General features: G+C 34.8%; 1 pseudogene; it reads left to right on the forward strand.

Moving 5' to 3' along the window:
* Positions 1 to 26840, forward strand: LOC140842126 (uncharacterized; annotated as a pseudogene).
* Positions 26841 to 27501: the final 661 nt, after the last annotated feature.

Below are 27501 nucleotides of genomic sequence, written 5' to 3' on the forward strand. Positions count from 1 at the left end.
ATGGAGAAGGAAGTAGGAGAGAGTTCGAACCAGGAATTGTCTAAGGTTCAAATGGAGGCGTTATTTGGGCATTTTAGTAGAATGATGAGAGCCGAATTGGAACCTTTACATGAGAGGTTGGATAGGCTTGAAGTTAGCACTAGTGAAAATAAATCTAAGCCTAAAGGTTTGGATACAGTCGAAGAAGAAGAGGATGATTATGAATTGGGAGTAGAAGAGGAGAGTCAAAACGAGAACTGGGGTAGGAGAAGAAGAGGTAGAGAATTCGGTAGGGGAAGAAGAGAAGCCTTACGTGGTAGGTACGATGATGGGAATAAGGAAGATAATAACATAGTTAGCATTAAGATGAAAATTCCGTCGTTCAATGGTAAGTCGGATCCAGAGGCTTATTTAGAATGGGAAAAACGAGTTGAATTTGTGTTTGATTGTCACCATTATTTCGAACAAAAGAAGGTTAGGTTGGTCGTGGTTGAATTTGTTGATTATGCACTTATTTGGTGGGATCAATTAGTGACCACTAAGAGGAGATGCAATGAGAGGCCTATAGAAACTTGGGCGGAGATGAAAAGCGTAATGAGGAAAAGGTTTGTACCAAATCACTACTATAGAGAAATGTTTAAGAAGTTACAAACTTTGAGACAAGGTGTGAAGAGTGTTGAGGACTACTATAAAGAATTGGAAGTAGTCATGATTAGAGCAAACATAGATGAGGATAGTGAGGCTACTATGGCTCGTTTTTTGTGTGGTTTGAACAAGGAAATTCAAGACCAAGTGGAGCTTAGACATTACTTGGACCTAGATGAAATGGTACAGATGGCGATAAAAGTGGAGCAACAACTCAAGAGGAGAGGAGTTGGTCGTACCACACAAGCTGGGAATACATCAACACCTTGGCGTTCCAATGTTATTAAACGTGAAGAAAGCAAGGTATTGGTCAAGCCCAAAGTTGACATGAAACAAGAGGCGCCTAAGAAGGGAATGCAAGGTAAACCTGAAACTCCTATTAATCGTTCTAGAGATATTAAATGTTTTAGGTGTCAAGGAGTTGGACATATTGCTAGCCAAGGTCCCAATAAAAGGGTGATGGTGTTGAATAATTACGGGGAGTATGAATCTCATAGTGAGGGAGATGATGGAGAGGATGAAGATGAGATGCCTGCATTAGAGGATCCTGATGAGGGATATGAAGCAGTTGTGGGTGAGGCATTAGTGACTAGGCGTATCATGAGTGCTCAAGTCAAAGAAGAGGAGACGAATCAGAGGGAAAACTTGTTCCATACTAGATGTTTTGTCAGTGGCAAAGTTCGCAACATTATTATAGATGGAGGAAGTTGTACCAATGTTGCTAGTCTTGAAATGGTGGAAAAATTGAGCTTGCCTACTTTGAAACATCCCCAACCATATAGGCTACAGTGGTTGAATGACTGTGCCGAAGTGAAGGTGAACAAACAAGTTTTGGTTGCGTTTTCGATTGGGAAGTATATTGATGAGGTGTTGTGTGATGTGGTGCCAATGCATGCTTGTCATATTTTGTTAGGGAGACCATGGCAATATGATAGGCAAGTGACACATGATGGGTTTAGAAATAAATATTCTTTTGTACTCAAGAAAGAACCCATTGTTTTACTTCCTTTGTCCCCAAAGCAAGTGATGGAGGACCAATTGAAAAAGAAGAAAAGAGATGAGGCCGAAAGAAAGAGTGAATTAAAAAGTGAGATGGCCTTTGAAAAGAAAAATGAAATGGCTAAAAACAAAATTGATAAAAAAAAATTGAGATAGCCATACAAAAGAAAATTGAGGAAAAGAAAATGAGGGGAAAGAGGCCAAAAAGAAAACATATATGGCCCAAAAGAGTGAGTTGAAGCAATTGATGCACACACATGAACCACTTGTGTTGATTTTTTATAAGGAGATCCTACTTAACACAAGTGATATAGCCGGGTCCCTTCCGAGCATTGTAATTTCACTTTTGCAGGAATTTGAAGATGTATTTCCGGAGGAGCTACCTCAAGGATTACCACCATTGAGGGGGATCGAGCACCAAATTGATTTGGTACCCAGAAGTGTATTGCCAAATCGTCCAGCTTACAGAAGCAATCCGGAGGAGACTAAGGAGCTACAACTACAGGTAAGTGAGTTGTTAGATAGGGGTTTTGTGCGTGAGTCCATGTCTCCTTGTGCTGTACCTGTTTTATTAGTTCCTAAGAAAGATGGCTCATGGCGTATGTGTGTAGATTGTAGGGCAATCAATAATATAACCATCAAGTATAGGCATCCCATACCTAGACTAGATGATATGTTAGATGAATTGCATGGTGCTTGTATTTTTAGCAAGATTGACTTGAAAAGTGGTTATCACCAAATTAGAATGAGGGAAGGTGATGAGTGGAAAACGGCTTTTAAAACCAAGTACGGGTTATATGAGTGGATGGTCATGCCTTTTGGTTTAACTAACGCTCCTAGTACCTTTATGAGGTTGATGAATCATGTCTTGCGTGCTTACATAGGGAAATTTGTTGTGGTTTATTTTGATGATATTCTTGTGTATAGCAAAGATTTAGAAGAACATGTTGAGCATTTAAGACTTGTACTAATAACACTTAGGGATGAACATTTATATGCTAATCTTAAGAAATGTGATTTTAGTACAAGCAAACTTGTCTTTCTTGGTTTTGTGGTAAGTTCACAGGGGATACAAGTGGATGAGGACAAGGTAAGTGCTATTCGAGATTGGCCAACGCCTGCTAATGTTAGTCAAGTTCGAAGCTTTCATGGTCTTGCAAGCTTCTATAGGAGGTTTGTAAAATATTTTAGCACACTGGCGGCACCGATGATGGCGGTGATTAAGAAGAACGTTCCATTCCATTGGGGCGAAGAGCAAGAGAAGTCTTTTAATATTATTAAACAAAAGTTAATTAATGCGCCTTTACTTGTTTTGCATGATTTTTCTAATACTTTTGAAATTGAATGTGATGTTTCAGGTGTAGGTATTGGTGGTGTTTTGATGCAAGGAGGACGACCAGTGGCGTACTTTAGTGAGAAACTCATGGAGCAGCGCTGAACTATCCAACGTATGACAAGGAGTTGTACGCGCTTGTGAGGACCTTGGAGGTGTGGCAACACTACTTGAGGCCTAAAGAGTTTGTGATTCACACGGATCATGAGTCTCTTAAGCACCTTAAGGGGCAACAGAAGTTGAACAAGCGGCATGCTAAGTGGGTGGCATTCATAGGTACATTTCCCTACATAATCAAATACAAACAAGGTAAGGATAATGTAGTGGCTGACGCACTATCACGGAGGTACGTATTAATCTCTACCTTGGATTCGAAAATCTTGGGATTTGAACATATGAAAGAGTTGTATTTGTTGGATGAGGATTTTAAGGAGATATTTGAAACATGTATGCATGGTCCACATGATAAATTTTGTTTTCATAATGGGTTTTTATTTAGAGAAGATAGATTGTGCATTCCTAAGTCATCAATTCGTGAATTACTTGTGAGGGAGGCACATGGTGGAGGTTTAATGGGGCATTTTGGTGTGGCTAAAACTTTGAGTTGTTTGGATGAGCATTTTTATTGGCCACATATGAAACGTGATGTGGAACGTGTTTGTGAAAAATGCATTACTTGTAGACAAGCTAAGTCTAGAACACAACCACATGGATTGTATACACCACTTCCTGTTCCTAGTGAACCTTGGGTTGATATCTCTATGGACTTTGTTTTGGGGTTGCCTAGGACTAAGAAGGGGAGGGATTCAATATTTGTTGTTATTGATAGATTCTCTAAGATGACACATTTTATTGCTTGTCACAAAACTGATGATGCATCCAACATTGCAGATTTGTTCTTTAAAGAAGTCGTTAGGTTGCATGGTATGCCTAGGACTATTGTGTCTGATCGTGATGTTAAATTCTTGAGTTACTTTTGGAAAACCTTGTGGGCTAAACTTGGAACGAAACTGATGTTTTCTACTACATGTCATCCTCAAACGGATGGACAAACTAAAGTTGTTAATCGAACTTTAGGAACACTTTTGCGAGCTATCATTAAGAAGAACTTAAAGAATTGGGAAAATTGTTTACCATTTGTTGAGTTTGCTTATAATCGTTGCGTGCATTCTACTACAAATTATTCTCCATTTGAAATTGTATATGGTTTTAATCCTTTGACTCCGTTGGATTTGATGTCTTTACCTGTGAGTGAAAGGTTGAAAATGGATGGCAAGAAGAAAGCTGAATTCGTTAGAAGTTTGCATGAGAAGGTCAAGGATAATATCGAGAAGAAGAATTTACAATACACGAAGCAAGCCAACAAGGGAAGGAAAAAGATGGTTTTTGAAAAGGGAGATTGGGTTTGGTTGCACTTAAGGAAGGAAAGATTTCCAGAAAAACGACGTTCGAAGCTCCTACCTAGGGGTGATGGACAATTTCAAGTGCTTGAAAAGATTAACGACAATGCCTACAAATTAGACCTACCAGGTGAGTACAATGTCAGTTCTACTTTTAATGTTAGTGATCTTTCGTTGTTTGATGTAGGAGATGATCAAGATTTGAGGACAAATCCTTTTCAAGAAGGAGAGAATGATGCAAACATGGTTGATCAAGCGCCAAAGAAAGCATGGGAGTCGTTGGAGTTGCCTGAAGGACCTATAACGAGGGGAAGAAGCAAGAAGTTTAAAGATGCACTTCAAGGACTCATGATGAGCTATCAAGGAAGTCCTACAAGTTTGATGTCTAAATTAGAGGAGGTTGGGAACCATGGAAATAATATTGTAGGTCTTTGGAATGTTATTCAAGTGCAATTTCCGAAGGTCCAGTGCACCCGCGCTAAAATAGAGACCGCACCCGTGGTCCAATTGCCGAAGGTCTAGCGCACCCGCACTAAAAAAAAGGGCCGCACCCGCGGTCATGGAAAAAAAATTTTATTTTTTTATTTCGAAGCCTGACCGCACCCGCGGTCCAGTCTGCAGCGCACCCGCGGTCATGAAAAAAAAAATTTATTTTTTTCGAAGCCTGACCGCACCCGCGGTCCAGTCTGCAGCGCACCCGCGGTCTTTTTCCGTGTAGAATTTGTTCACAATTTTCTATATGACTTTTTGGCACTACTTTTCATGTATTGATTATTATATATTCAATGTAAAGACTATGAACGAAATTCATTGAATGATATATCAAAGTTCTTGAGTTTTCTCTCAAATTTGCAAGGCTTGTGTCTTGTCTTTATCAAAATCAAACTTATCGAAGATTGCATCTTTGTGGCGTTTGTCGATTGTTCTTCGCACGGATTGTCAAAACAAGTTCTTTGAAGGTTCGTTTGAAATTCAATTGTTTTATCGTTGATATTTGTTGCTAAGTTATAATCGCTAAGAGGTGAATATCACAAAATCGTTACTTGTTTCAAAAGATCGGGACAAAATAATCGTTCCTTGTTTGTTATTGAATTGAGGGTGCGATTTCTATATTCGTGCTTGCCTTTCATTCGTACGAGGATTCGTATCAGTATAGTTTTGACATACGTACGAGCCGATGCTTTGAAGTCGAAAATTCGCCGCTCACCTATGGGTATAGATATCATATGTGATATGATGAATTAATAGTATAAAGAATGTCTAGCAAGAGTAAGACATGTGTGTTATGAAAAGATGTTTTCTTAGTTGCACATACGATATCACTATAATTAATAAACGATACATCAAATAGTTATCCAATTCATATGCAACTCTCAATATTCCAATGGTTGCATATTTGATCGGAATCTATGTGTTCAAGAGACTATATTGTACGTTAACCATAGCTTATTGGTTTTTGCATGCACTATCAGTGATACATAAGAGATCACGAGGTGATGCTACTAGACGCTTTAACTATGATCTGATGAGTGTCATCAGACTTGAGTTCTGACATTCTTGTGATCAAAAGATTGATGCACAAAATGAGGCTAATTAGAGCAAGTTCGCATAAGAAAAAACTATTGTTTCGAATCACATGAGTTGTGAACACACAGCTAGATGTATCTCTTAACCATAGAGGATCACACAAGTATAAAATTATGTTTTCTTATTGATATAATCAAATTCAAGTAGCTGAAATTGATGATTTATTTTGATAGATATCAAAGATATAGCTTATAAATAAATGTGTTTATAAGTATATTCCATATTTATAATTTATGGAAGTTAGTTTGCGAGGAGAGTGCAATGGAATAATTCAGTTAAGGAGTTCTAAAATAGACAGCAGCAAAAAATGAATTTGTGACAAATTTTGATCTTCGAAATTTTACTTGGTATCGTAATAACGAGATTTTTATTTTCATCACAGCGATGATATTTTATCCTAAATCGGGATTATGATGATGTCATAATTATTTAATTGTAAATTTATAATATACTAATTAAATATTAATTAGTAGTTTTAACTAGTAGGTCAGATTCCCAATAAATATTCTCGAAACATTAATATTTAATAATGTTTATTTAATTATATCATGTACTGTCAAAAATTGAAAATAGTACGTGGGAGATTTGACAAGAAAGGAACACTCAACCAAGAAGTGTTCTAAAAGGATTGAGGTTCAAGTTGAGAGGTAATAAATATGCGTAATTAAAAGGTGATAAACACACAACACAATCAAGATCACAAGAAAATCTAGTTTTGATTACCTCTTTTCTCTCTCTCTCTCTCTCCTCAAGTGCTCGACCACAATCTTTGTGAAGGGAAGCACACGGTCGATCACTACCATCAACCACCGCGAGCCGTCGTTGTCCCGCCATGACACCATTGCACCGCAAATTACGTATTCCACGATTGATCTCAACGCAAAACTTATTCTACTTTTCTAGTGCAATCTAGACGAGGAATTTAACTTTCAATCATAGACTTGATTCGGAGTTTGAAGACAGGCGAATCCATTAGATCAATGGTGGGGATTTACAAAAAAATCTATTACCGCCTAAACACCAGGATAGTTAGAGCTGGACGTTAAAAGCTAAATGTAAATATTTTAACATCATATTGTTGGGATTTGAATCATGCAATCCCCAAGAACATTTTGATTGTCGAAGCTTAAAATTTTTAAACATCTGCTATATCTTGGGTGCGAGAAAACGATACTCGAACAGTGCTTTCAGATACTAGGTTCTCATTTGTATGATTCATATTGTTTATCAATTGAATCATGTTAAATTATTTTATTCTAACCAATTAACAAATTTCAGAAATCGCATGCCATCAAAATCAGATTTTGGAATAAAAAAATATTTTTTTTATGGGCAGGGCTGTTTGCAAAGCTCGTCCGCGCTGCAACCTGGAGAGTTTGGGCAACAGGTGGCGCAAAGCACCTGTTGCCCAAGATTGTCACGGGCAATCTCTAGCCCACGGGCCCGTAAATATTTTTGGGTCACAGTGTGATTTTCTAATTTTTGAAAAGAATCATGGGTTAAATTAGGAATATCGATTCGAGTGGTCGAGTCGTTTCGAGTTGGGTTGAGGAAAGGGTATTAAAAAATTCTCAACCAGAACTCGAAACAACCGACAAACTGCCAACCCGATTTGATGTTTAACATTATTATTTTATTATTTAACAAAATAATAAAATAAAATTATAAAAATTCAAAACATATAAATGTATAATTATAATCAAAATATTTTAATTTAAACACATGATAATAAATTTTTTATCTAAATATGATATATATGTTTTGTGTGTTTAAATATTTAAATTTGAAACGTCTACTACTCGTTTTCTTTAAAAAATACTAGAATTTTTTTTCATATCATTCTTACAAAGCTTCGGCCGAACACTATGCATATGTATATATATTTTTGACGTTATTTAAAAATAAACCGAACAACTAATTATTTGAAAATCCAAAAACAACATTCAAAACATGAAATCGTAAATCGTCAACCATACCTAAAACTAGTATATTTCAAAATAAGCATAAACATCTTACTATCTCAAAATCACTCAAAAGCATAAAAGTCATAAACGTCTTAAAATCCTTAAAGTAGCTAAAATCATAAACTTAATTTTTGCGGAAAACAAGCGACGGTCCTCGGGTTGTGTGCACCTTCAGTCCAGCTAGTTCAACCATCAAATCCTCCATCAATATCATGATCACCTGCATCGATCACACCTAGTGAGTTTATTGACTCAGCAAACCTTAATCATGATAACAAGTAATACATATACATTCACAAGCAACAGTGAAAATACTTTTAAAAAAATAGCTTTAAGAGAACATACATAAACTTCAACATTTTCCTTTCATCATATACTTTTTTCTTTTCAACATATACGCATATATTTCCCTTTTTATTGAATTCAGATTCTCAATTGTGACTTTCGAATTAGCTGTAGATCGATGGATCCATCTACATATAATCACAGTACCGAGCGGCGGGGACATCAGCGACCCTCTTGTTAGAGTAGGTGCCCGTCGAGCCAAGTGTTGGCCGAGTGTTCACAATGAAACTCTATGTATAAACAATCTTTATTTTAATAATATTTGAAATTATTGTTTTGGAAGTTCTTTATCTGTATACCCATGCTAGTTGCATAGCTAAAGTCCTTGAATATATAAATAGTAGAAAGAATATGAGATGCTCATTTGATGAGTGTTGCGTGTTTTCTTAAATGCTCGCAAGCGCACGATGTCAAGTTATAGTAAAATGTAATTTTGAGTGCAAGTGTCGATCCCACGAGGAGTGTGTACAAAAATATACCAATGCTTGTAATTAAAATAGTCCAAACTTTATCTAGAAAATTCGTAAGAAAATTGGTTTGTTAAAAACAGTTAAATTGCGAATGAACAATAAATCGAATTACTGAATGGAGAAATATCAGTGATAGAAAATATCTAGAGGAATGATTTCACTAAGTTTCTACGATTATTATTCCTAGTAGCATTTAAATTCTTGAATTCATATTATTTAATGGCCAAGAACACTTACGTATTTTATTCACCCTTTCCCAAGTGACGATTAAATGTATCAATCAAACTTCGATTCAATTATTCCTAATACAAAACTAAGTTTAATTGATAAGTGCAATTAATGTTCTTACCTAAGCCTCGCAAAAGTTATACGCCTTCTGAACGATATAAACATTCCACGATGTGTCGCTAGTGATCTATAATCCTAATCCCTCTCCCGAGTTGTAGAATTAATCACAACATACAATTTATGGCCAGTAAATTGCAATGAAATAAGAGTAGAGAACACAATTAAATAAAACGGAATCCAATCATAAAAATATCCACGTCAAATCATTGTATAGACAAAGCTACGTCAACCTCTAGAATGGAAGTTTAGTTCATCACGAAATTCAAGAGAAAACAAGACATGTTTGTGATTCTACACATCGCTACGCAATAAAATAAAGAAACAAATGAAAAGATAACAAATCTGAAGTGTCGTCTCTATCCCCAGATCCGTCGTTCTTCGTAATTGTGGCTGTTCTTCACACTCTGAATCTTCGTCCTGTATATGTGCTCCGTTTCTCGCTTCTTTTCTCGTCCCAAGATGGTGTATTTTCGTCTCTTTTCTCTCCACGGCGGCTAACCCCTCATCTGACCTAGCGGCGCGAATTTTATAACTTTCTGGGACTCCGTGCGCACGGTGGCGCGAGAAGACGTGAGGTGGCGCGCAAGCTGCCGCTCGTTTGGCCCGTGCATGTGTGCGCGCAGTCGCGCATGAAGTCGCGCAGCCGCGCGTAAGCGTCTGGTCAATTGCTTGTATGGGCGCGCGCCTGCGCGTGATGTGGCGCGGCCGCGCACGCCTCTCGGGTCTTCCAGTTGTATCTGTGCGTGCGGCTGCGCGTGATCTCGCGCAGCTGCGCGCGAGGTTCTGTCCGTGTGTGTTGATTGTGCACTTGTTTTCTTGGCTCACTTGGCTTCGTGTCCGCTGTTTTCTCCATTCCTATTACGACAATCAAAACAAACCAAAAAACGCATAATTCTGTTCGAAACAAGCATAATTCAAAATGGAATTTAATATAAATTAAGTGCAAATCTTGCACTTATCAATGAGTATCATGAAACTCATATTTGGAATACTGTATATTCTAAACTGTTTCTAGTCGAATCAGCCGCCGCTAAGAAGGATATAGGCCGCTCGAGTTTGAGACTAGTATCTGCGATGTGAGTACCATGTTTCATTGGTAGGGGACATTGTGATGTCCAAACATGCATATAGATGCTCCTGGTATAGTGCACTGAATAACCCTCCATAAAGGACTTTCCAAGTGGTTCTCACTTATCGAGTGAAAACGTCCTAGTTTATGGTTGTACTTAAGAAGAAGGAAGAGCGTTGACTGAAAACAGTAGGTGGACACGGTAATCAATCTCTACTGTAAAATCTATCTCCAGTTATTCTCTACTATGCTGTAATAAAATTAAATCTATATGGAATTCTTATAATAGTTAAGAGATTAATAGCAACTTAGCAAATAATAATATAGTTAAGAGATTAATAAGAACCTAATAAATTTAGACATAAGTTACTTTTAAATGGATGACAGGATGAGTCTACAAATGTTATTGGTTATAGAAATTTAAAATTTACTGTTGAAATTTATTAAAGATAATTCATGAATAACAAGCTTCTCAATTTTTTTTTTATTATGTTACCTCTATTTACATCTCATGCGTATGATATAGAAATACAACAATTTGTTAGAGTAAGTGTCCGAAAAATCAACTTGAGTTTTGTGATTTATTGACTCTTATTTAAAAACAATCTTTATTTAAATAATATTTTAAGTTTTAATCCAATTATGACATTAAATTTATCAGTATACGCATGTAACCTGTATATATAAAGTCCTTGAATATACTACAACACCATGAGGTCACAAGTAACCTTGATCATGAAATTCATTAGATGCGTACTGTATATTTAAAACTTGTTCATAGTCGATTCAGCTGCCTAAAATAAGGATAAAAGTCGCTCGAGCTCGAGACTAACATATGTGATGTTAACGACACATTTGGGTCATCATATGATTATTGTACTGAAAAATCATCCCTTGAACTTTCTAAATGTTTATCACTTATTGATCGAGTTGATTATTTTACAGTTATAGTTATACACCATTAGTCTTTTGACCCGAGACAACATAGATGTTCTACATACTAGAGCTGCAATTTGATTCGTTTACCAACTCCACGAGGGTCATAAGGTGACGAGGTTGGGTATAGTTCCAACATACGTAAGAGCCGATGCTTTGAAGTCTGATATTCACCGCTCAACTATGGATATGGATATCATATGTGATATGATCAGTTAATAGTATAAGGAATTCCTGGCAAGAGTAAGACACGTGTGTTATGAAAAGGTGTTTTCTTAGTTGCACATACGATATCACTATGATTACTCAACGATAAATCAAATAGTTATCCAATTCATATGCAACTCTCGATATACCAATGGTTGTAGATTTGATCGTAATATATGTGTTGAAGGGATCATATTATGCGTTAACCATAGCTTATTGGTTTTTCCAGGCACTATCAGTGATACATAAGAGATCACTAGGTGATGCTACTAGACGTTTTTACCATGATCAGATGAGTGTCATCATAATTTAGTTCTGACATTCTTGTGATCAATGGGTTGATGCACAGAATGAAGCTAATTAGAACAAGTCCGTATAAGCAAAAAAATGTTGTTTCGAATCACATAAGTTGTGAACACACAGTTATATGTATCATTTAACCATAGAGGGTCACACAAGTATAAAATTATGTGTTCTCATTGATATAATCAAATTTAAATAGTTGAAATTGATAATTTATTTTGATGGATATCAAACATATAGCTTATAAATGTGTTTATAAGTATATTCCATATTTATAATTTGTGGAAGTTTGACTGTTAGTTTGCGAGGAGAGTGCAATGACATAATTTAGTGAAGGAGTTCTAAAATAGACAACATTCAAAAAAATAAATTTGTGAAAAATTTTGATGATCGAAATTTTACTCGCTATCGTAATAACGAGATTTTACATTCATCACAGTGACGATACTTTATTCTAAAACAGGATTATGATAATGTCACAATTATTTAATTATTAAATTTATAATATACTAATTAAATATTAATTAGTAGTTTTAACTACTAGGTCATATTCCCAATAAATATTCTCGAAACATCTCGAATTAATATTTAATAATATTTATTTAATTATATCATGTATTGTCAAAATTTGAAAATAATACATCGGAGATTTGACAAGAAAGAAACATTCAACCATGAAGTGTTCTAGAAGGATTGAGATTCAATAGTTGAGAGATAATAAATATGTGTAATAAAAGTTGATAACCACACGACAAATCAAGATCACAAGAAATTCTAATCTTGATTACCTCTTTTCTCTCTCTCTCCTCAAGTGCTCGACCACAATCTTTGTGAAGGGAAGCACACGGCCGATCACTATCATCCACCGCCACGAGCTGTCGTGGTCTCGCCTTGACACCGTCACACCTCAAACTATGTCTTCCGATAATAGATCTCAATGCAAAACTTAGTCTATTTTTCTAGTGCGATCTAGACGAGGAACGTAGCTTTCGATCATGGACTTGATTCGGAGTTTGAAGATAGGCGAATCCATTAGATCGATGGTGAGGATTTCAAGAAAATCTATTACCGTCTAAACATTGGGATAGTTAGAGCTAGACGTTAAAAGCTAAATTTCAATCTTTTAACATCATATTGTTGGGATTTGAATCATGCAATCCCCAAGAACATTTTGATCGTCGAAGCTTAAAATTTTTAAACTTCTGTTATAACTTGGGTACGAGAAAACGGTACTCTAACAGTAGTTTCAGATACTAGGTTCACATTTGTATGATTCATATTGTTTATCATTTGAATCATGTTAAATTATTTTATTCTAACCAATTAACAAATTTCAGAAATCGCAAACCATCAAAATCAGATTTTGGAAAAAAAAATATTTTTTTATGGCGGGGATTTTTTTTTTATATGGGCAGGGCTGTTTGCAAAGCCCTGTCCGCACTGCAACCTGGAGAGTTTGGGCAACAGGTGGCGCAAAGCACCTGCTGCCCAAGATTGCGGCCCGGAAATATTTTTGGGTCAGAATGTGATTTTCTAATTTTTGAAAAAATCATGGGTTAAATTAGGAATATCGATTCGAGGAATATCGATTCGAGTGGGTCGAGTCGTTTCGAGTTGGGTTGAGGAAAGGGTATTAAAAAATTCTCAACCAGAACTCGAAACAACCCGACAACTCTTGAAACGTCTCGCTCATTTTAAAATTCTACTGAATATTTTTTTTTAAAAATGCAATGGCTGAAACCATGCCTTCAAAAAAATACATAAAATTCGAAACATGCCTTTTTTATAAAATCATCTCACTGTCGAATAAAATAAATGCAGTCAAGATTATGAAAAGAACCGCCAACCTAAACAACCATCGTTCAAAAAATAAAATATCCAGCATAAGAAAATATGCCAAAACTCTCAACACAATAACCTTGTCAACCATTTAAAAAAGTTACTTAAACGTGCCCCATGAAATCCTATATATGCGGAAAAATACAAGGTCCTCGGGTTGGCGTGCGCACATCCAACTCTGCATACTCAGTCCTCGGCACCTCCAGTCTCCTCATCAATGCTCATCTGCATCATTCACATCTAGTGAGTCTAAAGACCCAACACTCCTACACTGATAATAACAAATACATATATATTGCACACAGCAGTGAAAAATATCATACTCAACATACCTTTCATGAAGTTTAGAAGCGTAATGCAAAGGTGTCATATGAAATCGTGACGTATAAAAACAACTCATCCTTAATCATCATTTATCATTCATCATTCCTTTAGTGAATTTAGTTCATTAGAGGTGACTATCGTACATCATTTACGATAGATCCACTAATTTTTTATTATTATTTGATTTGTAAGAACATATCGGGAGAAGTAACCAAATTAATTTTCAAATAACAATTAAATGATTCAACGTGGTGGTGGAGAGAAAACATTTAATTGTGTTGAAAATAATATATTTAAATATTAAAAAGTAATAGTTGAATATTTGAATGTTGAAAATAAGAGTTGTAAAGTTAGAAATTTGTGTGTGATGATGTAGGTAATGATGTATTTTATTTTTGGATTATGTGTAATGAAACTCTATAAATAGACCTCTCATTTGTGAAGAAAATCACAATTGAGAAGAGAGAAAAATATTATAAAGTGTGTTGGTTGGTAAATTTTGAGAGTTTGAGATTTTTACTTTTTACCATAAATTTTTACTTTTTCACAACACGTTATCAGCACGAAGCTCTAAAAGTCCTACATACTATTCCAAGCTCCAAACAGAAGAAAAAGGTAACAAAAGTAATAATATTTATTTTACTGTTATTTATTTATTGTGTATTTATTTAATATATAATATAATGTTATTATTAGAAATAATAAAAATAAATTTTTCATAAACTTGTTATAAATCCTGGGAGGATGTTAAGACGACATCCCACACTCCCGGTAAGGGATACGACAAGTATAAAAGCCTATAAGGTTTTTTTAAACAAAATAAATTATGACACTCATTATAATATTATGATATGATATACATAATTATTTAAACATGTATAATATTATATACATCATATTATTACCATAAAATTATACAAATACATACATTTATTTTTTGTACACCAACGGTCATAAACGGTAACAAACGGCTAGTTTTTGCCCTATAAATATCATCTCACAAACACATTCAATCACTCCAACTTTCTCTTCTTCTCTAAAAATTATTATCATCAAATTTTTCGAAGAAAAAAGAAGATGGCTTTCTCAAGGATATTTTTAATTATTTTGGTTATCATACTCACGAGTCTTGTATTTATCGGAGAACATTCTCCTCGTACGTTTTCTTTATTTTTACAAATACTTGTACTTGTTGTTTATCCTGTTACTTTGTATTGCAATATTTATTAACTATAAAATGCATCGTAATTTTTTTTAGTACCACCATGTCAAATTTAACAAAGCTCGAATTTATTGCGCTCGACATCACGGGAAAGAATTATATGCCATGGACTCTAGATGTAGAAATGCATCTTGAGTCATTGGGTCTAAGCGAGACCATTAAAGAAAATGGAATATGCACGTCACAAGAAAAGGCAAGAGCCATGATATTTTTGCGTCGACATCTCGACGATGGATTGAAATGTGAATATCTGACTGAAAAAAATCCCATGGCTTTGTGGAAGGGATTAAAAGAAAGATTTGAACATATAAGGGAAGTTATACTTCCTGACCGCCCGGGATGAATGGAACACACTGAGATTCCAAGATTTTAAAAAAGTCAGTGATTACAATTCGGCGATGTATAGAATAATCTCGCAATTAAAATTTTGTGGACATGAGGTCACAGAATCTGAGATGCTTGAAAAAATATTTTCCACATTTCATGCATCAAATATTACTCTACAGCAACAATATAGAGTACGTGGATTTGCGAGATATTCTGAGCTCATCGCCTGTCTTCTTGTGGCGGAAAAGAACAACGAGCTATTAATGAGAAATCATCAGTCCCAACCCACTGGATCAACAGCATTTCCAGAAGTAAATGCTGTAAGTAAAAATGAATTTATACCTGGAAACCAAAATCAATTTCAAAAACAAGGTTTTGGTCGAGGTCGAGGTCGAGGTCGTGGACGTGGACGTGGAATTAGTCGTGGTCGTGGACGCGGCCGTGGTTTTGAAAATAATAGAGATAGTTATTTTTATAACTCATCTCAAAAGAGCGTCCCAAACCATCCACAGAAAAGACATCATGAGAATACAAGTGTTAATGAGAATCACTCAAAAAGATATGAAAGTTCTTGTTACAGATGTGGTACTCCAGGACATTGGTCCAAAGTTTGTCGAGCCCCTGAGCACCTTTGTAAACTTTATAAAGAATCATTAAAGGGGAAAGAAAAGGAGACCAACTTCACTGAACGCAGTGACCGTTTGAGTGATTCAACTCATCTTGATGCTGATGATTTTATGAATGATTTCTCTGGAAATGATCAACATGTTGGTGGGATAGAAATGAACAATTTTGATGCTGCAGATTTTCTCAATGATTTTTCTGAAAATGAACAATATAGTGGTAGAATATAAATGTACAATAATTTGTTTTTCATGTATTCATATAATAATGTTTTATTGTACAATTATGATATGTGTTATATTTATATATGTATTGTCAGTAATTTTATTTCATTGCATATTTTTTTTGAAGTACAAATATGGAAAATGCTATGAGCAAAGCTGAAGTTTGCATACCCGATAGTGGTACAACGCACACTATCCTCCGAGATAAAAGATATTTCTTGGAACTAAAATCAACAAAAACAACGGTGAATACAATATCAGGTCCTGTAGACTTGATTAAAGGATGTGGTAAAGCACAATTTTTGTTACCTAATGGTACAAAATTTTTGATCAATGATGCTTTATATTCACCACAATCGAAAAGAAATTTGTTGAGTTTTAATGATATATATTCCCATGGGTATGATACTCAAACAATGAATGAAGGGAATGAGAAATATATGTGTCTTATCACATATAAATCAGGAAAGAAATATGTGATTGAAAAACTATCAATGCTCCCTACTGGATTGCATTATACACATATAAGTCCCATTGAATCAAACATGGTAGTTGATAATTCTTCGATATTAACCAATTGGCATGATCGATTGGGACATCCTGGTTCAACAATGATGCGAAGAATTATAGAAAATACACATGGTCATCCACTGAAAGACCAGAAGATCTTTCAGAATAATAAGTTTCAATGTAAAGCATGTTCTCTTGGAAAACTTATTATAAGACCATCACCAGTCAAAATCCAAACTGAATCACCAATGTTTCTTGAACGTATTCAGGATGATATTTGTGGACCAATCCATCCACCATGTGGACCATTCAGATACTTTATGGTATTGATTGATGCCTCCAGCAGATGGTCACATGTATGTTTATTGTCAACTCGAAATGTTGCATTTGCAAGATTACTTGCTCAAATAATAAAATTGAGGAATCAATTTCCCGATTATACAATCAAGAAAATTAGACTTGATAATGCTGGTGAATTTACTTCCCAGACTTTCAATGATTATTGTATGTCTATGGGAATCATTGTTGAGCATCCTGTTGCTCATGTACATACACAGAATGGATTGGCTGAATCATTGATTAAACGTCTGCAAATGATTGCTAGACCAATGATTATGAAAACAAAGCTCCCTATTTCTATATGGGGACATGCAATTTTACATGCTGCTTCATTAATTCGCATCAGACCAAGTGCATATCATAAATACTCCCCATTGCAGCTTGCATTTGGTAAAGAACCAGACATTTCTCATCTGAGAATTTTTGGATGTATGGTGTATGTGCCTATTGCACCACCACAACGAAAGAAAATGGGACCTCAAAGAAAGGTTGGAATTTATATCGGTTATGATAGTCCATCAATCATTCGATATCTTGAACCTCAGACAGGAGATGTGTTCACATCACGTTTTGCTGATTGTCATTTTAATGAGGAAATCTTCCCAATGTTATGGGGAGAACAGAAACATACCGAAAAAGAAATTACACGGTATGTATCATCATTGTTATATCTGGATCCAAGAACAAAACAATGTGAAAAAGATGTACAACAAATTGTACACTTGCAAAGAATAGCAAATCAATTACCAGATGCATTTGTAGACATGAAAGGGGTAACTAAATCATATATACATGCTGCAAATGCCCCTGCTCGAATTGAAATTCCAAAGAAACAAATGGAAGATACTCATGATGTCATTAAATGCCTGAAGCGTGGAAGGCCAGTCGGTTCCAAGGATAAAAATCCTCGAAAAAGAAAATTCATAGAGAAACACGATGATCACAAAATAAAGAATGATGTTTCTGAAGAAACACATGATGATCACAAAATAGAGAATGATGTTCCTGAAGAAACACATGATGATGAAAATGTTCTGTCAGAACCACAAACTGACGAGAATCATGAAATCTCTATCAATTACATTAATACTGGAAAAATATGGAACCGAAAAGATATAGATGAAATTGATGATATATTTTCTTATAATGTGGCAATCGACATCATAAATGATAACGAAGATCATGAACCAAAATCTTTTGGTGAATGTAAAAATCGACAGGATTGGATAAAATGGAAAGATGCCATCCAGGTTGAATTAGATTCGCTAAATAAACGTAATGTTTTTGGACCTATAGTCCTTACACCTGAAGGTGTAAAACCTGTTGGATACAAATGGGTTTTTATTCGAAAGCGAAATGAGAAAAATGAAATAGTAAGATATAAAGCTCGACTTGTTGCACAAGGTTTTTCTCAAAGACCTGGAATAGATTATGAAGAAACGTATTCTCCCGTGATGGATGCAATTACGTTTCGGTATTTGATTAGCTTGGCGGTATCTGAAAATTTAGAAATGCGTCTTATGGATGTTGTTACAGCTTACTTATATGGATCACTTGATAGTAATATATATATGAAAATCTCTGAAGGATTTAAGATGCCTGAAGCACAAAGTTCAAAACCCAGGGAATGTTATTCTGTGAAATTACAAAGATCATTATATGGGTTAAAGCAATCAGGTCGAATGTGGTATAATCGACTAAGTGATCACTTGATGAAAAAGGGATATGTAAATAATTCAATATGCCCTTGTGTTTTCATTAAGAAAACAACATCCGGATGCGTAATTATTGCTGTATATGTTGATGATTTAAACATCATTGGAATGAATAAGAAATTCAAGAAGTTGTGTCATACTTGAAGGAAGAATTTGAAATGAAGGATCTTGGAAAAACCAAGTATTGTCTGGGTTTACAAATTGAACAAAAAGAATGTGGAATGTTTGTTCACCAGATAAATTATACAGAAAAGATCCTTAAACGTTTTAATATGGATAAAGCAAATCCTTTAAGTACTCCAATGGTTGTTAGATCATTAAACATAGAAAAGGATCCATTCCGTCCATGTGAAGATGATGAAGATATTCTTGGTCCAGAAGTACCATATCTAAGTGCCATCGGTGCCCTTATGTACCTTACAAATTGTACAAGGCCTGATATATCTTTTGCCGTGAATCTGTTGGCAAGATTTAGCTCATATCCAACAAAGAGACACTGGAACGGAATTAAACATATATTCCGTTATCTACGAGGAACGACAGACTTGGGACTTTTGTATTCAAAAGATGCTAATCCAAGTATAATTGGTTATGCCGATGCTGGATACTTATCTGATCCACACAAGGCACGTTCCCAAACTGGATATGTATTTACTCGTGGAGGCACTGCAATATCTTGGCGTTCACAGAAACAAACGCTCGTAACAACTTCATCAAATCATGCCGAGATTATTGCACTACATGAAGCAAGTCGTGAATGTGTGTGGTTAAAATCAATGACCCAACATATCCAAATTTCATGCGGATTATCATTCGATGATAAGCCTTGTGATACTATATGAAGATAATGCTGCATGTGTTGCTCAAATGAAAGAAGGATACATAAAAAGCGACAGAACTAAACATATTCCTCCTAAGTTCTTCGCATTCACCAAGGAGCTTGAGAAGAATAAATGTATTGATGTTCGTCACATTCAATCAAGTGAAAACTCATCAGATCTCTTCACAAAGGCACTTCCTACGTCAATATTCAGAAAGCACATATATAATATTGGGATGCGCAATCTACGAAATTTGTGAAGAATTGTTCATGTCAACATCAGGGGGAGTTTACGTGGCTGCACTCTCTTTCCCTTACTATGGTTTTTATCCCAATGGGTTTTTCCAAGTAAGGTTTTTAACGAGGCAGTACAAAACACGTAATGAAGACATCATCGTACCATGATCATCATCACAAGGGGGAGTGTTGAAAATAATATATTTAAATATTGAAAAAGTAATAGTTGAATATTTGAATGTTGAAAATAAGAGTTGTAAAGTTAGAAATTTGTGTGTGATGATGTAGGTAATGATGTATTTTATTTTTGGATTATGTGTAATGAAACTCTATAAATAGATCTCTCATTTGTGAAGAAAATCACAATTGAATAGAGAGAAAAATATTATAAAGTGTGTTGGTTGGTAAATTTTGAGAGTTTGAGATTTTTACTTTTTACCATAAATTTTTACTTTTTCACAACAAATTGTACTTTGTTCAATGTTAATAATGTGATGACAAACGTGGTGGGGAAGGCGCAAATTTCCACGGAATACGAAGATACCATGGACCTCCTTCACAGTTCACACTAGCTCAAAGCACTCACATGCCCACTTTCTTTTTTTAATTTTTTTTTTATTTTAATTAAGTCAAACGGTTTAATTTTAAAAAAAAATCATGGAGGGCACATGCCCACTTGACATGGAATCGAAGAAAATACATATTAAGTTAATGTAATGTTCATATTTTTAGTGGAATTTGAAATCTCCAAAGAACAAAAAAAAAAAAAAAGAGAGATTAATGCATCGTATATTATACACATAAAATAAAGTTTTTTTTAATTAAAAATTGGCAATTAGCTAAGTGCAACAAGTCTTTGTTAATAAAGAATTTATTTATTTATTAATAGTCACGAGTATGAAAGGCAACAACTTGCAATTTTAAAACATAAATCTGATAGAATTCGTCAGCTCTATCTATAATACTCAGATGCATGAACCCTAATATTAAATTTGTAATCTCCTTATTATTTTAGTCGCTCTATTGTTTAATTTGATTTCTTTTGTGAGAATGAGTTATCCATATCTCAATATTATTAGGTCATATAACTCATACACCTTATAATAAAATTTGACATCATGTGTTGATGATCTAATGACTAAAATTTCACTTTTTCGTGTAAGCTTTTTTTGTGCATAAATAAATAAAAATTCCAAACATAATCTTATTTGTAAGTATTATTAATACTGTACAACGAATCATATCTTTCGAAATTTATATTATTGTTATAAAAATATTTAGGAGTTTATTATAAAATCAAACATTTATTAAAATAAATTTACCAAAATTTAGAATATACTGACATGAAAAAAAGCAAATTTGAAAGTATTGGAACGTTCTAGAAAAACAAGATTTGGATTAATGCTTCATATATTATATACATATATTTAAATATAGGATAATTTATAGACAATGCGCTAAATGCAACAAATTTTTGTTTGATTAGAAAATCGAATTATAATATATTTATAGTTACATCTTTGCTCAAGTGACGAACCTGTTTATTTTTAAAGGGCAAAATATAAATCGGATAGCGTGCGCCAGTTATATAGACGAGATGCATGCACCCCTAGATAGCTAATATGAAATTTAAAATTTCGTGATTGTTTAGACTTGACCATGGGCCGAGTTGGATCCAGATCGGATCCGATTCAGAACTGGTCAAAGGTCAACGGTCCGATTAACTATACCAACGGTTTCATTAAAAATTGTGGATCCTTCGGATCGAACGTTGTTATGTATTATTAATATTATTTTATAATAATGTCTTGAAAGAAGGAATAAAATTAAAGAAGTCTTGAAGTAAGAAGTGGTAACATCCTGTGACTGTAGAAAGTAACGAAAATTATGAGGATTGAAACTCGTGATTTATAATGACTAGTGCACCGACGCACGCGTTGCGTGCTTGTATAATATTTTTTTATAATTCATTTGATTCATATTTAAATGAGGATCATAATATAACTATAAGAAATAGTGAGAGACTAAACTTGTAATTTTGATACATAAATTAAAAAATAAATGAAAAAAAAAATTAAAAAAAATGATCTCAATGAGAATTGAACATTTAACCTAAACCAATAAGAACAAAGACTCTAACAGCTGAACTACATATAACTTACATAAAAATTTTAACATTTTATTAATATATATAATTAATAAAACAGACCATGACACCAAAGTTAGTTACTATAAGTGCCTCACCCTTAATAGATAGTAATAGATAATATCATATTTTAGAAGTCTTAATTATGATATTCGTTCACTGAAGATTTTTAGAGAGATAAAATTTTATGGAGAAAAAGAAATATTTGATAGAGTTTTTACAAGTGCAAGCTTATTTTTTAATTCATATATTTTATTTTTTAAATGTTTAATAACAAATAATAAATTTTTTATTTTAAAATAATACAGGCTTAACCGGAACAGGATTTGGCGGTTAATCAGACCGAAAAGTCGAGTTCAGAACTCGGACCAGACCGTCGAATTCATTACCCAGACCATAATTGTCCTAGACGGTTATAGTTAAGAGTTGTGATTTTCCCTAACCTAACTTTGCGGGTCCGACCAGTGGCCAAGTCTAAATCTAAACTTGGGTTTTTGTCCGGTCATCATCCGGAAAAATATGTATTTGTACTCCTTAATTCATAAAAAATATTTTTACACTCTCTGAGCCCACATGTCTATTTTCGGATGAAAACCGATACAAAACATTTAAAATGTGATACTGATATATGATATTTGAATACAATTGTTTCAGATATGGTAATAATATATAATTCTGAGCACTCAAACATGTATAACAAGTATTGATATTAATGACACGTCTTTTCTCAGATGACAATTGACACAAAACATTAAAAATGTGGTACTAATATATGACATTTAATTATCAAATGTTTTTTAGATATGATACTAATATATGATATTTGAGTACCAAACAAGTGTAGCAAATGTTGTTAATAAAGTTGTTCTATTTTTATACTCAAAATCTTATATTTTGTAACAAATCTAAAAGAGTAGGTAAAAAAAAATCATCTACTAACACCATAATTTTAATATTTTATACTGATTTTCATCCATAAAAATATATGTAGGCCCATAGAGTGTATAATTTTTTTTATGTGAATCAGATAGTGTAAAAATATTTTTCCCTTGATAAGGATTAAACACAAATTCATGTTTGGATTTAGAGATTTAAAAGCAAGTTACCCTTATTTTACTCAATATATATATTTTTTGTTAATGAAATAACATTTCATTAATCATTCATCAAAGTTCTGTTTTAAAAGGGAGTGAGAAAAGGTAGACAACGATCCTTAAACAAAATATCCTCCCCCAACCCAACCCCCTAAACCATAGGAAGCAAGAACATGGGCTGCGTCATGTGTTTATATTCTACAATAATGGATCGAAACATTTTGTTGTTGCATGAGAGCTTGGTTAAAGAACATGGGGTATGCTGATTTGGGTGATAGATTGAATCAACAACATTACATTAATCAGTTTCCAGTATGATATTTGATCACTTATAAAGTGATGCCAATAAAATTCCTTTTCTGACATCCATCAACTCTACCATGTGAGCTGTGAGAATCGATGCAATACACTAGCAATTTGAACTAGCACTCCTTGATCATTTCGAACGATAACACCCACTCCAAAGAGTAGGGATCCCCGATAAACTGCTGCATCAATATTAATCATGACAAAACCTTCCGGGGCCACACACCAAGAAGTGGATTGAGCCTGAGATGGGTTCTTCGTATCGGTTACTGCTTGGCAAGCCAAGAATTCTCCACACAAGCTGCTGGCACGAGAAACCATTTCTCTTTCTGGTAAAATTTGTCCTTCAAAAACAAATTTATTTCTGACTATCCATATACTCACTACAACAAAAAATACTTTTCACAACGCACAAATTGGTTTTACGTAGAACGCATTGCATGTTGCACAATTAAAAGCTGTTTAAAGTAATAGGTATTGACAGCGTGCATTGTACGGAGCGGAAAATAAATTTGACAGCACAATGAATGAAACGTCTACTACTTAAAATGCTATTAGAATTTTTTTTTTTTGTAAGCTCATTTTCGAAAATTATATCTTTATGCATGCATGCAATAGTATCTGAGAATTTCACATTTTAAAATAGGAGTAATCGCTAACAGATGAAAATACTACAGTTTAAAGATAGACAATTCGTCAACCCTCGGCATACGTTTTAAAAATAAATCAAATATGAAACGTGTAAAAATCCTGACAACTATCAACATAATAAAATGAATAAGTATGAACATATCCATCCACTCTAACTCAAACGTAATGTGCGAAAAATACGGTCCTCGGGTTCGCGTGCACACATCCAACTCTACCTAACTACTCAGTCTTCGGCACCTCCAATCTCCTGATCAATATGCTCACCTGCATCATTCACACCTAGTGAGTCTAAAGACTCAACACACCTGCAACGTTATAGCAAGTACATATACATCACATGCAACAGTGAAAAGTACCGTAATAAAAATACATTTCATGATCTTAAAAAATCGTATGCATATCATGACCCGACGAAGCATAAACATGTTCATAACAAATCTCATCATATCAACATATACATGTTCGTTTTTTTAATTTGAATTCCGTTCATTAGTTGTGACTTTTGTATCATCGTATTAGGCGATGGATCCATCTATGTATAACCGCGATACCCGACGGCGGGGACATCAGCGACAGTATTACCCATTCACTGAGCCTTGGCCTTACATGTCATCGTATTATCGTATCATTGTATTAGTCAAAACCAACTCACATCCTTAAAAACATGTCATAATATTCATCACTTAATAAAATCATGCATATATGTAAATTTTTCTTAAAATCAAGCATGCAACGTATTTTTCATAATTTCATAAAATATCATATTCATGATAACATAAACATTTAAAACATGTGAAATCGTGTTTAGGGCAGTGTCGGGACTAAAAACTCGACCCGAGGAAAAAATGACCATTTTGCCACTGGAAACCATAATTGACCATTTTACCCTCGAACCTCAAAATTTAGACTCGAAGCCAAAAAAACTCCTTAAAACACCCCAAAACATATTAATAAGAATTTTTTAGACGTAAACTCGAGCCCGTTCCAAAACTTATACGATTCGTTTTAAAACTTGGACCGGGGTCTCGGTTTTAACTCGAATCAACCCGAAACTTTATCAAATTTTTCCCAACTTAAACCGTGAATTGAACCTACACAACCAGCATCTAAAGCACTCGTTCCAGACCCCTTAGGACCTACGAATCACGCCGGGAAGTTGCTGGAGATTTCCAGCACATTACAACCTACAAACCCTAATGCATTAAACCTTCAAACTTTCTACTCTAGGCCCTACCAACCAGAACCATCCTTGAACCAACCCTTCCTAGCCCACCTTTGGACCCTCTTGGACCGACCTAACCCCAGCTCACAGCCCCATGCACGCTGCAAGACGCAAACACTCGCTAGTCCCCAAACACGCCCCAACCGAGACCAACCCTTACACCTCTTGCCTGATCAGCCTCACGACTCCGTCCAGCAGCGTTCGAGCCCTCCTAGGCCGCGGCTCGGACCCACCAGGGTCTGGTCCAAGGCTAGGAACGGCCCTTTCACAGTCTCAGCACCACAAACCTTCGATCTAGTCATATAGCCGCTAGGTTCCTCAACACAAGTCGATCGATCCTCACCTAAACGGACCAAGCCTCGACTCCAGCACTTAATCCTCATCATTCTCGACATTATCAGCTCCCTAGCAACCCAAGTCGACAGCCCCTTTACACAAGGACAACATCAAAAAAAAAAACTTGAGTTTGAACAAACGGGTATGCATATCTCATATCAAACCTTGCAAAAATGATACCACAAGATAAATCAAAGCATTCTCCATGCAACTACATATACATCAATACATAAATGGTTTAAATGCTGAGAAAAAGAGATACATGGCGTGCCTTAACGTTTATGTAAGGTCTAAGAAATTCGAACTACGTAACCTGACTGTATGAAATCTAGGGTTTTATTTAAAATATGTGTTTAATGATTTTTATGCATTTATTGCATGATTATTGCATGGTTAGGTGTTTATTTATTTGTTCTTTAAAGTTTCATGCATTAGGGTTTTAAAATGCATTTCGCGCTTGAACGAGAAATGGAGACCAGGGATAATCAGGAAAAATATTTTTATTTAATAATTAATTTTAATTATTTAATATGAGGTGTATTTAAGTGTGATTTTCGAAAATGGGCCTTGGTTGGGTATTTTTACTCGTCGGGTCATATTTTTAATCGGTGCGCAAAATATAGTGAATCAGGGAACTTTTTGAGGGTTCGGGCAATATTTTCAAAAACGCACCTAAACGAAATGTTTTTCTGTTTTGGGCTTGACGGGTTTATTTTGTGGCATAATGGGCCTAAAGAGTTTTTAAACTTCCTTAATTATTATTATATGCCCATTAGTGTATAATTTTCTACTTAAACTATACCCTATCAAACCCTAACCCTAAACCTATCACTTGGCCGCCCCCTCTCTCATTCAGCAGTCTCCATTTTTGAGAAAAAAACCAGTAGCCTCCTTCGAGTTCTTCCTAGGTTTTCAAGAAAGCTCCTTCCCCGCCTCTCCGATGCAAGTCCTCCGCGCATATCTTTAAGTTTTCGAGTACATAGCTAAGGCACACCATGTATCTTTTTTTTTCTCATCATTCATGTTGTATGTATGCTGATGTGTGTGCCGTGTATGAAGAATTAATAGACCTTGCATGTTAAATTGTTTTTTGGCTTCGGTTTGGGGAGGGTCAACCGTGCAAAGAGTGCAACAAGTTACACTACGGAAAATGCATGTGGGTTACCTTCAGATGCTTCGTATGCAAAGAAGAGGGACAAAAGGCTGCTGATTTCCCTAAGAGCAGGGGCCCCACGACTGTCAGGGCCTATGTGATGAATGCAGAGGAGGTAGAAGCGGAGCCAGACTCTACATTGATCACCGGTAACCTTTATGTTTAACATTTTTAATTTACCGACTTGGTTGCATGTGTTATATGATTGTTATGGGAATTATTTTTGGGATTGAGAACCTAGAATAAATTAGCTTGCATGTTATGAATAGTTGGACATAAAGATTGAATTGAATTGATTAAGGGTTTTAAGGACTATATTGCAATAAACGAACATTTGGGGACCTATTTGCAAAAAACCAAAATTTTAAGGGTTGTTTTAGCTTTTTCGAATTTTTGGTATCAAATTCTTAATTTTTGAGAATTTTCAGATTTAAATAGGCTAAATTCGAAATTTTTTGGGACAAAAATGCAATTTTCAAAGAATTGTAGGGCCAAATTGCAATTTCCGAAATTTTTGAGGTAAAATTCGAGATTTTTGATTGGTTACTAGAAGTAAACCAATAAATTTTTTTTCAAGGATTTTGGGATAATTGCTGGCAGAAAATTTATTAAGTTTCAACGCGATCAAATTTGATGGTATATTTTGTCGCATGAAGGATATATATTTCAGGTGTAGCCACGTATGCATTGCCAGATTCCGGAGCTACACATTCATTTATATTTGAGTCATTCATTAAGCGACTAGGAATCATACCAGAGCCTATGGATTTGGGATTCAGGGTATCGATTGATGGGATCAGATGATTACCTCACAGATAATGAAGAAA

The sequence above is a fragment of the Primulina eburnea genome, chromosome 9 (assembly GCF_022965805.1).
Source record: "Primulina eburnea isolate SZY01 chromosome 9, ASM2296580v1, whole genome shotgun sequence".
Lineage (NCBI taxonomy): Eukaryota > Viridiplantae > Streptophyta > Magnoliopsida > Lamiales > Gesneriaceae > Primulina > Primulina eburnea.